We start from the raw sequence: 13,870 nt of genomic DNA, 5'->3' as shown, positions 1-13,870 counted from the left end.
CCACTATTTTTAATCTACAGTATGGGTAATTTTATGTATATTCATTGGGGATGTACATCAATTTATCGGTCATTGTCTTATCCCTTTATATCCCTTGGATATCTAGCTAGTTTTAACTATTGATCTGCATGACTATCTTGCTATCTGGATACCTAGCTGGCTGGATGCCCAGCAATATTTAGGTTTGAGGTACATTGATTTTTACAACCTAAACTTGGCTCCTCCTGTCAATACAAAGGACGTATTAGATATAGAGAGCAAATTATAACAAGTACCAACGACAGTGACTCAACATGTAGCTCGTTGTCAGAGTGGTGATAGGTTCGAATCTCGGCCTGACAGCACGTCATTAAAAATGGTTCCTACTGCTGCTATGTTAGGTGCACGAAATAAATAGTTAGAGTATAGGGAATGCCTTGGCCCATAAAAAGACGCAACTCATCACAATGACTTTTCAGAGAAAGGTCGAGCAATCAAAGAGTTGATTTTCTGTTGTATGTTACTTAACCTTATATCCTTGGGTGTTAGAGTATCACATTCCATTACAAGCGGATGATGCTCTGGATTCTCTAGATGATAATCTAAAAATCGAAGGAGAATTCCGCCCTTAGAAGGTAAAAGGTAGATTATAACAAGATACATTAAAAAATGCAAATAAATTATGATTATTTATAATAGATTGAAAGTTAAAGCTTTTTACACCCATCTTGGGGGGGGGGGGGGGATGAAGGACAATTAAGAATGGAGATATCAAAACATGCAGTTTAAAAGAAAAACTTATAAAAAAATTGAAAATAATAGATAGATATTGATAATTTTGATTAAATATGTAACTTTTTATAGTGCCTATAAAAAAAAGACTTCATACTGGCCTATCTTTGGTTCGTTAAAATGTATACTGGCCTGCCATTAGTAATTTAGTATGTGTATTGGCCTATCATTGGTCATTTGTATTTATGACGTCATTTTTTATAGGCTTTATAAACAGCTTCATTAAATATCAATAACTAAGCATGAACGGCAAAAGATGCAGAAAATAGATATCAATATTCCTTTAAATATATTAAATTTTTCTTCTATTTATAATACCTTTATTGTAACTACGTTACAAGATGCTGAAAGTCAGGTTTAAGCATTAAACACTTTCACTTTTGGACAATGAAAGTAATTTCTAACAAAATATATACTAAAGTATAAAGTATAGGTTTTTTAATGTCCAAAAAGATCTTGTAAAAAGCTCTGGATAATAACTCAATTTTTAGAAAAGATTAGTAATGGTCCTAGAAAGAATTACATTTCCTAGCCAATACTGACCCTTAAGCAGCCTGAATTAAGCAACAATTTTTTTTTGAAATGTTTTGTCCATACATATTTGATTCTATTTTGTCGTTTAACCTGGAATTTATAATATTACTTGATAGAAACTTATTGAAGTAGCGAGGCAACTTTATATAAATGTATGTACATTCAATGTATATGTTGTAGTTTTTGTTGTATTGTAAGAAAGTACTTTACTGACAGAAAAATGAATCAAAGAGTGGCTATGCTCAGAAGAGAGAGGGGACATTAAGCTGTTTATTACACTAGTCCTCAAAGATTTCTTATTCATTGGCTTAACAACTTTAGGGACCTTAATCGAAGTTTTATTGGTTGGTTCATTAAGTTTGTGGTCTAAACTTTTGAGCCACTAATTTTAATCTAAAATAAAGATAATTTTGTGTATCCTCATTGGGTATGAACATCAAATTATCGGCCATTGTCTTATCCCTTTAAATCCCTGGTAATTTTAGGCTTTCTTTTGACAATATCGGCCTTGTTTTTTATAAAAGTTAAGCCAAGTTTGTATAAAAGTTTAGTTTATAATGTAATAGAAAATGACAACATACTGATTTTTATTATCAAAGTTTAAGGTTAAATATCATTTCATAAATTTTATTCATAGCCCAAGTTAGATTCATAATAATAAAACACTTTTAAAAAGGAAAGTCCAGTAAGTCATACCAAGATTTATAATATGTTTTCTACTCCAGAGGCACTTTTCGGGGTTATTTTTCTTTGGAGGGTGGTGTTACCCTCCCCCGAAACAGTTTTAAAACTTCCCAGGAAAATGAAAAGCTGGATTGTAAAGGAGAACCGCATTGCTTCAGCGGTTTGTGAGATCCTTCCGTACAGACAAACAGACACACACACACATATAGATCCTGTTACAGTATTATAAGGATTAAACCTTAATTAATAGAACATAAATAACAATTTCTTTAAAGCATATTTTAAACAATAAATAAAGAGGTATGTACAACTAACAAAAAAAATTCATAAGTTTTGTGCTTTTTATAATTAGACACTAAACTATTCAACCATGCAAAAACACGTTTTAGTAGCGAAGCAGCTTCACAATTATTTCATGCTATCTCTACCTGACAAGGCGGTATCATTTTGAATACATTACAAGTAAAATGATTTACTTTCACCTTTCACCTTTATTTACTTTCACCGGATTTCTTTTTCTCCAATATTTTGACTGCATGTACTTTCAGCATTTTTTTCTTATTCAACAATTAAGTTAAATAAAATTCGTCCTTTGAATAACTTTTTGGAGTGTAATTGACCGCAATTGACTGTATTAAACCGTATTTAATTGTAACAAAGACTAATTAGTATACTAAACCCCCCTATCCACTTACTCCCCCCCACTCTCCCCTTCCCTTCCCTCATAAAATTTGAACTTCATTCCTATGATCACAGCACTGCTGTGAACCGCTCTCAAAATATTAAAATCAGATTCCGGAGGAATCGAACTCATACACACTAAGGGATTTTGTATCCCTTGTATCCCATTTTCAAAAAACCAAAATCAGATTCCGGAGGAATCGCATATTATATTGTATATTATTTATCAAAGGATTTGTGTCCTTTCTCAAGAATAAAAAATCAGATTCCGTAGGAATCGAAATTAATGTCGCCCCACTCCTTGTTCATCAATGTTCATCAATTTTTGATTCTATCTCCTATGCGTTTTTAAAGGATTCTGGGGATTTGATCGGTGTTGTCAGGATATATGCCGCTATCCTGATGTCATATAGTGTGAAGATACCCTTAATTTAGGCAAAGTTTCACAACAATTTGTTAAAAAGGAACTTGTCAAGCAGGGTTGCTGAAGGATCACAACGGGAATAGCGACTTCTCATGAAGGCTTTGGTTCCCTAATTGTTCCGAACTTATGCTTGGAGGAGTTGCAACTAATGGTAGGAGGATATCTGAACACACAGCAAGATATATTATTATTACTATTAAGATTTGTATTTTATACATCTGACATTGTACCAGCTTGGCAAGCGTCAAAGTACACCAGTGGCTCCACAACCCTTAAAGGGTTATGCCATCTATCTGGTACAATGTTGCATGGAATTTTCTTTTGTTTGTAAAATGTCTTTTTTATATCATATATGAACTTGACTTGGCAACTAGGTGGAGACGAAGTTCAGTCAATTCCATGCTAGGTACTTTTGTAGACATGTTATTATGCTATTATTATTATGCTCAAATCTGAACTACGAAGAATCTGAACTATGAAGAATCAAAGATCAAAGATCCTGCATAGTAACCTATAAATTGCATATCAATCATTAAAAATGTTGTACCTATTGAGGAAAATAAATCTTATCTTATCTTATCTTATCTTATCTTAAATCCACTTTGTAAATAATTTTTTTTTATATAACATATATTAGGTATTTATCGCATCGTATTATAGACAGCTTTCCGCTGATATTAAAATAAAAAATATAGTATTAATTTTATGATACTTATTTTAATATTTGTGGAAATTTGTCTGTTATACTATGCTATACATGATTTTTCAGTATTGCTGAGTATTAGTTCATATCCTGAGGATATTAATCGGTTTCGAAGCCATACAATAAAATTGATTATTGTTAAATAAATAAATGAAACTGTTATGACTTTTACTGCTTTTTAGTGTCTTCCACACAACGTCCTTCATGATTAGTAAAATTAAAAATAATATTATGTTGTTTTGGAAGCTATGTGTTCTTGTGTAACAACAACCACTTTATAATGTTTATATAACATTTTATTTAGTTTTTTTAAAGCGAAGCTTTTCTGTTATTAGGATCGGTTATCCGTAACGGTTAACTCTTTTTGTTATTATAGACGTGTTATAATTTTCCTACCGATTTTAAACTTCCAATAACGGCTAGGTACGATTTAGAAAGTCTAGCAACTCTATAATCGTTACCAGAAAGTCCGCACGTCCATTTAAAATATGCTGATTTTTAACTTTTTGTACAATATTTATTTATGTATTGTATAATTATCCTATTCATTTTATTTTCTGCATCCTGTATTTACACAATTTTGCAACAAATTTATGTACAATTTCGTTTCCACTTAGGAATTATTTACTGACACTCACAAGAGTTATTGTTCGTTTTTCCTTCCTTCATATTTTAGAGCTTCGCTTTCATGGATATTGTCATCCTTGTTTCATTCCATCATTTGATGAGCAATCAAAATCTATTATAAGATTTTTGTTTGTCTTTCATTCACATAACAAATAACGGGAATAGTCCCTTTCGTAACATCGCCCCATAAGGGGCGATTTGTCGTATTTTCATAATGGCTTTTGATAGGTTATTTTAGGTTAGGTTTGGTTATATTGGGTTAGGTGATTGCCCAACAGGGTTAGGTAATTGGCCCCGCAGGGTTAGAGCCCCCCCCCCACAGGGGCTAGAAGTAGGAGAAAAGCTACTGTTACGAAAGGGACTATAGCCCAAATAACTTACATATTCATTCCTCGATTTGAAACAAATACAAAGAGAAAAATAATGGAATATACGTTTGTTGTGCTTTTTTGCTTTCGTTTGTCCATTAAGATTTCAGAAATCAATGGACATGTAAATATACTAAAGGATATCATAATAAATGTATAAGTATAGATGTAAAGACAAATAGCTGGCCCATGTGTTGGAGACCCTTTTCGTCTGCTAGCAAATTGGTTTGTGTTCTTTTGAGAGACTTGACTAAGTTTATATTTCCGACGGTGTTAGCTGATTTCAAAGACCCAATACAAAATTAAAAATGGGTCCCCATCCATGGGAAGAGATAGATATAGCTTGTATCCCCTCTTTTCTTTTACATTTATGTTATAATAATTATGTCCTACAAATAAAATTTTTTATCAGAAAAATCCGACAAAACAAATTTAGATAAAATCTGGGGGTTCAGTATTGGAAGCGGGAGGGGGGTTGAAAACAGCCTAAAACCATCCTAAGACTTTAATTTTGAAATGAATTAGCCTATTGTAAATTTTTTACCACTATTATAGCCTAAAAGTATCACTTTCTTTTCTTTTAACAGTAAAGCTACATTGAGAGTTATAACTTGCAAAATTAAATCAAATTAATTTAGTATAATGGACCATTTTACAGTGAGGACCTTAAGATGGATAAAGTATAATAGAGCAGAACTTTTTACCTTTTAGGTAGCACGACTACTCAAATATTTTGGAAATCCATACTTAACATTACCTCGTACATACAGTGGCCAGAGATATGACTAAGATAGAGTCACCTCAACTGAAATTTGATCTTTGGTAAACAACAGTCATTATATACATGTTTTATGTACCTGAACATACCACGCTGTTTTTCTGTTTGCCTTTTAAAAAATGCTTTAGTAAGCTTATTGGCAACGTTACTTTGTGTTTGTGGATTTTACTGAGCAGGACGCTCCAGGTCTCAGGTACTTCTGGTGCCAGGTTTATATGTCAAAGGCCTTTATTAGGTCAAAAAAGTGTTGATAAGATTATTATCAATGTTACTTTTTGTAAAAAAGGTAATAATAGTGTGTTTAAAAAAAGATGCATATTTGTGTCATTTGAAAAGTAACTAAAATTAGAGACAAAAAAAGTTAAAAGAGAGCGTTAAAAGCCCTTCCCCCTTCCCCGGAATAAGATTTTTGAAAGACTATTGGATTAACAGCTCTAATTTACTCAATTAATTTCAAATTCTTCATTGGATTTATTATTCATAACATCAAAATTTATGGAGCGTGAAAATAAATTGTTTTAACATTGAATTATCTTTATATTAATGTTTTATTATAATTTACATTTGTCTACATTTATCAACCAACATTTATCAATTATTGGGATCATGGAAAGACAACGAAGTAGAGGGTTTCATCATATTTTCACAGCGACTTCACTCCTATTTCTAGCCCCTTGCTATTAACCTATCAAAAACTACTGTGAAAATACGACGAAACCCGCTACTTCGCTTTCTTTCCATGATCCAATTCTTGCTTTTAAAATTTAATTCATTCTATTTTATGGGATATTATATAATATTGCAAGCTTTTTTGTCTAGCAAAGGATCTCGCTAACCGCCAAACTGATATGGTTCCCTTTACGTTTATATCTCCCAATAAGAAATGAACCACCACAACCCCCTCCCCTAAATTAAAAGAATATTATTTTACTTTTTTTTCTCAGATTGAAAATGAGGGGGGGATAACTTTTCCCCCTCGCATCTGAACTGCCCCTAGAGGCTTCCTGGGGGGGGGGGGGGGCGTAGCCGCTTATGACCGAATAAGGATATTACTACTTGTTATATGATAAAGTTATTACGTAGGTTATCAATATATCAATAAATTCTTAATCCATAAATATCTAACATTACTATGTAACTATTATTATTAGTATAACAATATTTTAACCAAACGAACATGATATATTTTGTATATACATATTTTAAAAGCTATAGTAGAAAATTAAAATGAAATAATATGAAATTTTAAGAATAAGATATAAATATAGAGAAAATAATGTTTTGGTGGGATTCAACCATTTAACACAGAAACAGAAAACAAATCATAAAAGGAATTCAGACACTTAAAAGGATATGCATTGCATCCCTTAACCCTTAACGGTCGGGGGGGGGGGGGGCGTTGAACGCCCCCCCCTTCCGGTTTTTTCTATCTCATTTTCTGTGTGTGAAAGATAAACAGCCCAAACTGCTTGACTTTTTAAGTATGGGTATGACACATAACTGAGAGTTGGAATTTTTTGAATATCTCCATCCTGGCGGGCACAGGATGCCAGCAAACCTGGCAGGGTCATCCAGGTAAAGAGCAAAAATATTTTTTTGACTAAAACAAAGCATTTTATCATACCAAAATACTAAAAAATCCTCTAGTAGTACATCCTTATATAAAATACAGGTGTTCAAGTAACTTTCAGGTTCCAGGTATGATCCTGCAGGTCCTGATCCTCCAGGTCTCCAGAAATCTTTAAAAGGCTCCTGTGGCCGCAATTTTTGACTTAGAGACTTCAAATTTTAAACTTAAGCTTTTCTTACATGTCTACATAACGTATTAAAATTTCATGAAGATCCGCCGCCGTTTTCCCGCCGACCGCCGACTGCGGCGGCTGGCAGCTGCCAAGTACAGCTGCGGCCGCTGAAATTTATATTTTGATATTTCTAATGTAAAATTTACACAAAAATAAACATTTTCTGCAAAAAAAATTTCTTCTAGCTTTAAAAATAAAAAAATTACAGCCGTTTGAAATTTTTAAGTAAAAAAGGACCTAAAAACAAAGGTTGTTAAATAAAAGGGTGAAGGAAGCAAAAATTGACTTAGACTTATAATAGGTCGGAAATTCATTATCAAACAGGGGACTTGCACAAAAAAATTTAGCCCTCTAGCTCTAATAGGAACTGAGATAATAAGGGGGGGGCGTTGAACGCCCCCCCCCCCCCCCGACTGATTAAGGTGCGGCAAGGGGCCCGACTGTAAAGGGTTAAAGTGTCTATTAGAGCACAAAAATCAATTCCAATTATTTCATATCAATTCTTTTTTAAATGGATAATATTTTACCTATGGCTAGGATAGGTTATGTGATATTGGTTAATGGGTAGCCACTCAGGGTTAGGGCACCAAAGCGCAAGGCGTAAAGAGAAAAAAATCCTTCTTAAAAAGGGGAAGGGGTTCTTGCTCGCTAAGCACTTTAAGAAAAAGCACCGAACAAAGAATGCTTAAACCAATTTTAATTTGATTAAGTGAAAGGGTCTAAACCTTTTGTCTTTTTCTTTAAATGAGATTTTGGAGGGTTGAAACCAACTTTCCATATATGGGGTCCGTAATAATTATTATATTGCAGATACTTGGTAATGATTATGCCTAGATCATATCTATCCAGGCATAATATAAATATATCGGTTAATTATTTTTCATAGGTACTGTTTTGTTTTAGATAAAAAGCAAGGACAACATGTCCTACAGTAGCATAGCAATCTGCAATTCCTTGGCCCATAAACAGCCTCAACTTATTACCATGCCTAGTCAGGGCTTCAAAAACAAGTATTTTCAGAATGTCTTCGAAACCGATTAATATCTGCGGGTTAGAACCGGTTGTCATCCATACTTAGAGATAACAGAACATTTTCTACAAATATGAAAATAACTATCTTAAAATTAATACCAGCTTTGTTAGCTGGGACTTCTGTCCCTCAGGTGTAACAAAACTGGTCCTAATCTTTTACTTCTTCATTTTAATATCAGCTAAAAGATGTTTATATTTTGATTAAACAAAGTGAATACACTGAACTATTTCTATTATTTTTGCTGAATACCCTCCCTTGGCCATATTGGAAATCTTTACTATTCTTAGCCTCTGGCTAAGGGGCATAACAGAATATAATTCATAGACAAAATACACACACAAAAAAACCAGAATAATAATATTTATTAGAGAGAGGCCTAAAAGAATAAAAAATTAAATTCATAGATTAAAACTGTCAAATTCATGATTGGTTCTTAATGATTGGTATAGTACGTATTTTAAATCTAAAAGAATCACCAAATTAAGATCATAAATAAGTTTTGGTATTGTTTAAGGCTATTTTCTACCTTTTCATATCCCTTCGAAATAGAGCCCCTAGTTGATAGGGGGCAGTCACAAGTAGTTTTATGAAGCAATTGTTAGACCTAAGCCCTGGATAAAAAGCCTAGTAATGCAGCTAAATACGGTGACCCCACATTCATATTAAAGATAACAGAAAAGCTAATTAATCTATAATACAAAGTAGCTTGATGTCTGTCCGTCCGTCCGTCTATTAAGATGTCGGTAACCACTGAACTGATCAGATTCTACTCTTCAGGGAATATATACTTTCTGGTCCTGTGGTAAATTTAGGCTATTTTCTTAGGTAGTGGGACACCCCTAACCCCCCCTAAAAAACAAAATTCCTCCCTCCCAATTTTTTTTAAAAAGAATTTTTACGAATTTTGCGCAATTTATTCTTAAAAATTTACGATTCATGCGCATTTTTTTCCACTGGTTAGGGGCTATGGGCGAAGCCGCTAGTTTTTATGATATAATGCCTATTTTTTATCGCAATAATTTAAAGAATTTAAATAATAATCAGGTATCTTAAGCGATAATACAATAAACCATAAATTGACATAATAAACCCAATCATTATGATGAACAAAATACCCTTCCTAAAGCTTATAATTATTGGTTAAAAAGTTTGGATTCTGAAGGTCTGTACAACCCAATCAAGATTTAATAAATGTGTCAACGAATGGGAAATTATGATAAAAACTTTGGGTACTAGTCCAATGTTCCCTCCCTCTCAAAATTTTTTGTTGTTGTTAATTTATAGTATTTGCTGAACACGTTTATTAGATATTCATTAATTATTACTTTTATGAACCTGTTTTATTGATATTTTATGTCAAAAATCTTCATTTTTCTGGAGTAATCATCAAATTGGTCTTAGACTATTATTGTTATAGCTGTGCTTTAATCAGTTTTATGGGAACTCTATTGGCTAAATATAAACCAAAACAAACACAGGAAATAAGTGTTTTTACAAAATAACATTTGAATAATCTGACAATAGTAGCAAAACCTTTTGGTGGGTTTCCTCACATCGTCTATAGATCACAAAAGAACTTCTTTTGATTCAAAAAGTATTTTCATGCTTATTTCAAGTTAGGTTGTCTAATTTATCTTTGCACGAACCCTGCGTGGGTAATTCCCCGCTGGGATAATGCCCCATGGGGATATGGTCACGCAGGGTTTGAGCCCCCCTATATTTTTCTTTTGGTGCTCCAGGAATGAGTTTGAGTAAAATCACCAGTTTTAAAATTAATTGGAATGTCATGAAAGGCTGGCTCAATTGTTATTGTATTTATATACATTTGGATAGTAATTTCAACAACAATTGTTTACAGAAATCTTTGATAATTTTGGATCAAAACAAAGTAGTGGGTTTCGTCGTATTTTCACAGTAGCTTTTGATAGGTTATTTTAAATTATGTAAATGCGAAAGATTGAACCGCAGGGTTAAATCCTCCCGCAGGGGCTAAAATGGGAAAAAAGCTGCTACGAAAATATGACGAAACCTTCTGAATTTTTTCACTGTAATGTTAAAACATCAGGAAGACGAACATCATTTTTTTACAAGAAAATAACAGATTTATGTTTTTTTCTTGTACACTAAAACATCATAAAAGGGAGTAGAAAGGTATAGCTAATTAAGTGGTAAATTATTACAAAGTAGGATAAAGTGACTCAAAAAACAGCCACGTGACGTCGTAAAAGTGAGGGAGAAGAGAGGAGAAGTGGGAAAGAAAATCCCTAAAATAGAGATGAAAAATCCCTCATTTTTATGACGTCATGTGGCTGATATTTTAGTCACTTTGTCCCTCTACACTATTATACACTAGTTTTATAACATTTTTTTTGCACCAACTTTCCAACCACTGGAAAATCACTTTCTATTGAAACAGAATGTATTTTTTCATTAGTAGTACAAAATAAAAGATTGCTATTTGCTTATTTAAGTTTAGGTTAGATAAAGCAAGTTCCCGAGGGGATAAGGCCCCTGTAGCGTTCAATTTTTCATTAATTGAATTGAGAGGGGGGAGGGGTAACTGGTAATTTTTATTAGCGGAAAAATTAAGAGTGAAAAAAGTATTTCTTTAAAAAGTTTCTATATATACTAGGACTATTATAAAGCTTTCTTGGAAAGTAAATTCAATTGGAACCAACTTTTCAAATATCTATAAGAATAGTTATTTCTTTTCTACAGGAGAACTTTCTCCCCTAGCGTGTAGAAGCCTGATAATTAATTTCTCTTTCCCCAAATTCCTGCTATGGTAAGCATGTACATAAAAACAAAGAAAATGGGAAAAGAAAATTGTTTTTATAGATTCTTCTCTATGGATGTCTGTTATCTTATATTCATAATTTGTCATATTTTTTTCTTACAAAAAAAAACAACAGTTTTTCTATAATTGTTAATAATGGAAAAGAGCAAATTCCAAAAAATTTATCACACGAAATAAAGAAATAACTGATGTATATAACTATAAAATGTCGAAATTAGGATTTATAAAAATTGTTTAGTTTTAACAAATAACAGACAGTTTGACTTTAACATAATGTTTAATTATACAATAATTATTTTCTTTCGATTTTTAAGAAATCGGGACAAAATTAATGGAATCTGCCTAGGTCACGTTCGACTAAAAAAAAAACAATACCCAAAGTTATAAAACCCAGTAACTTTTTAGATAGCTTCTAAACTTGAATACTATTATTGAATTATGATTGGTTAGTTCCAAACTAGCAGTCTTCTATCATTTGAACCAAAAAAGTTTGATCTACAGATGGGTTAATTTCATTTCTCGTCCATTAAATAATCAGTTTAATGTCCATTGTCTTATCTCTAAAGATTTTGAGATTAATATGATTCCTTTCCAAAGCACTGGAAGGTGTCTTGTGTGACGTCATAAACCCCCCAAAAAGAGATGGATTTAGACGTATCTTTAAGACGTCCTTCGTGACACTTTCCAGCGCTTCTTCATTTCTCCAATAACTCTTTCTAATGCTGTTTAGGTTGATACACGATTTTTCATGTTTTGTTTCATTAGTTTTTTTTTTATTGTGATTTATTTTTTATATCGTTGAATTCCCCAATATTGGAAATAAAATTAAAAATTACCTCAATGAAGAAATTTAAAGTCACAAAGCTATAAAGGAAACGCTTATTAATACTCCACTAATGATTTGACTTAAATTTCTAGTGTTTAATTTACTTTTCATGTTCTATAATATAAAGTGGTAAGTTTGTTTTTTTTGGTCTGAATCTCAAAATCTCGGAACTTTCTGGTCTAATTGTGTAGTACTGCTCAACGAAGTTTAATCATGTCTTTGGTTGAATTTAGGCTATTTTCTTGACTTTTCCCGTCCTCCCCTTTAGGCTGGAGGCGAATGAATTAGTGATTATTGAAAGTGAAATATATTAATAAAAATATGAAAAATAAGGACAGTTTAACTTCAAATTAGAAATAAAAAGAAAACCAACCACTCTAATAAACTCCACAAAAAGGGCAAAACTAGAATGTATCTAAATGTAAATCTGCTCATTGTTCTGTATTTTTATATAGGTTTATACCTTTTTATACCAAAACCTTTTTATGGACACAAATTAATGCCGTAAAAGAAATAAATATAGGCGACACAAAACAATAATTCAAATACAAGTAAAATCGTAAATGTATAAACGCAATTCACTACCATGCGAACAAACAAATAGAAGAAATAGAGAAGCTTTGCTATTAAAAATAGAACTGATAAAAGCATTAAAATAAAACTTTAATGTATACTTTTTTTAAATTCAGCCATAATTGAAAATGTAAACTGTTTTGCTTGGCTACTAATGTATTTATTTCTTCTTGTTTTGTTGCATTAACTTTCAGCTTTTTGTGGCCCGTCTTTATCTGGGAACAATTTGAAAGGATTTGTGGGGAAGATATATTATCTTTATATATACCATATACATTTTAAACAGGGTGACCAACAAATAAATGTTTTTTTCTGTATGGCGTCGAAACCGATTAATATTCGCTGGATTAGAACCAGTTCTGAGCAATAATAAAAAATCATGTATTGTATTGTATTACAGACAGTCTCTTACGAATATTAAAATTAAAATCATAAGATTAAAACCAGTTTTGTTAATTAGAGCCTTCGGCCTCTCAGAGATAAGTCTTGTAATTTTCATTTTGATATAAGGGGAAAGCTGTATATAATACGTTGCGATAAATAACTATTAGAAATAAAAGCATTTTCACATTTAGGTATAGTTCATTCGTCTGTAACGGACAACTCTCGGTAATTAAAAGGACATGTTAAAATCATTTTGTCAATAGGGAATTTTGCATGATGATTCTCGTGATAAAAAGGTATAATATCATAGAAAAGTAAATTTGTACTATATTTGAAACATGTGATATTTCTAGCTATTATAAAGCTAACTAAGTGCTTTTTATCAATGTTATTAGCAAAGCATCTCTAGTATACAGTGTTATAATATATGCATGTACATTTAAACTTTTCTATTCAAGCAACTACTAAATGTTCTCGAAAAGTGTACAACTTTTTATTATCTATTTTACTGAACACCCTTTAAGCATGTAATGTAAAAGATATATTATTTTTATGTTTTATAGCTAAACTTGGATAATTTGCGGATTTACGGACGCATTTTATACACCAACCCCTTTTGTTAAAAAAAGATATAATGGCCCCATATATTTTATTTCTAATAAACTTTTTAGAATTAATTACATTAACTTTAAATGTTAACAATACAAAGATTGATTTTGCAATAATTATGTAATTAATGAATTGAAACCAATTCTTCGAAATTCGATATATAATTGAATTTTTCGCAGAAATTTAAGGATTGATATTTATATATGTCATAATAAAATATTATTGAGGATTTGTAATCATTTTTATTTTATCAAATTGAAATTTAAAATTAAAACT

Source organism: Acartia tonsa, chromosome 12, assembly GCF_053477335.1.
Source record: "Acartia tonsa isolate MP-2025a chromosome 12, ASM5347733v1, whole genome shotgun sequence".
Classification (NCBI taxonomy): Eukaryota; Metazoa; Arthropoda; class Copepoda; order Calanoida; family Acartiidae; genus Acartia; species Acartia tonsa.
Note: the sequence above shows the minus strand (reverse complement) of the source record.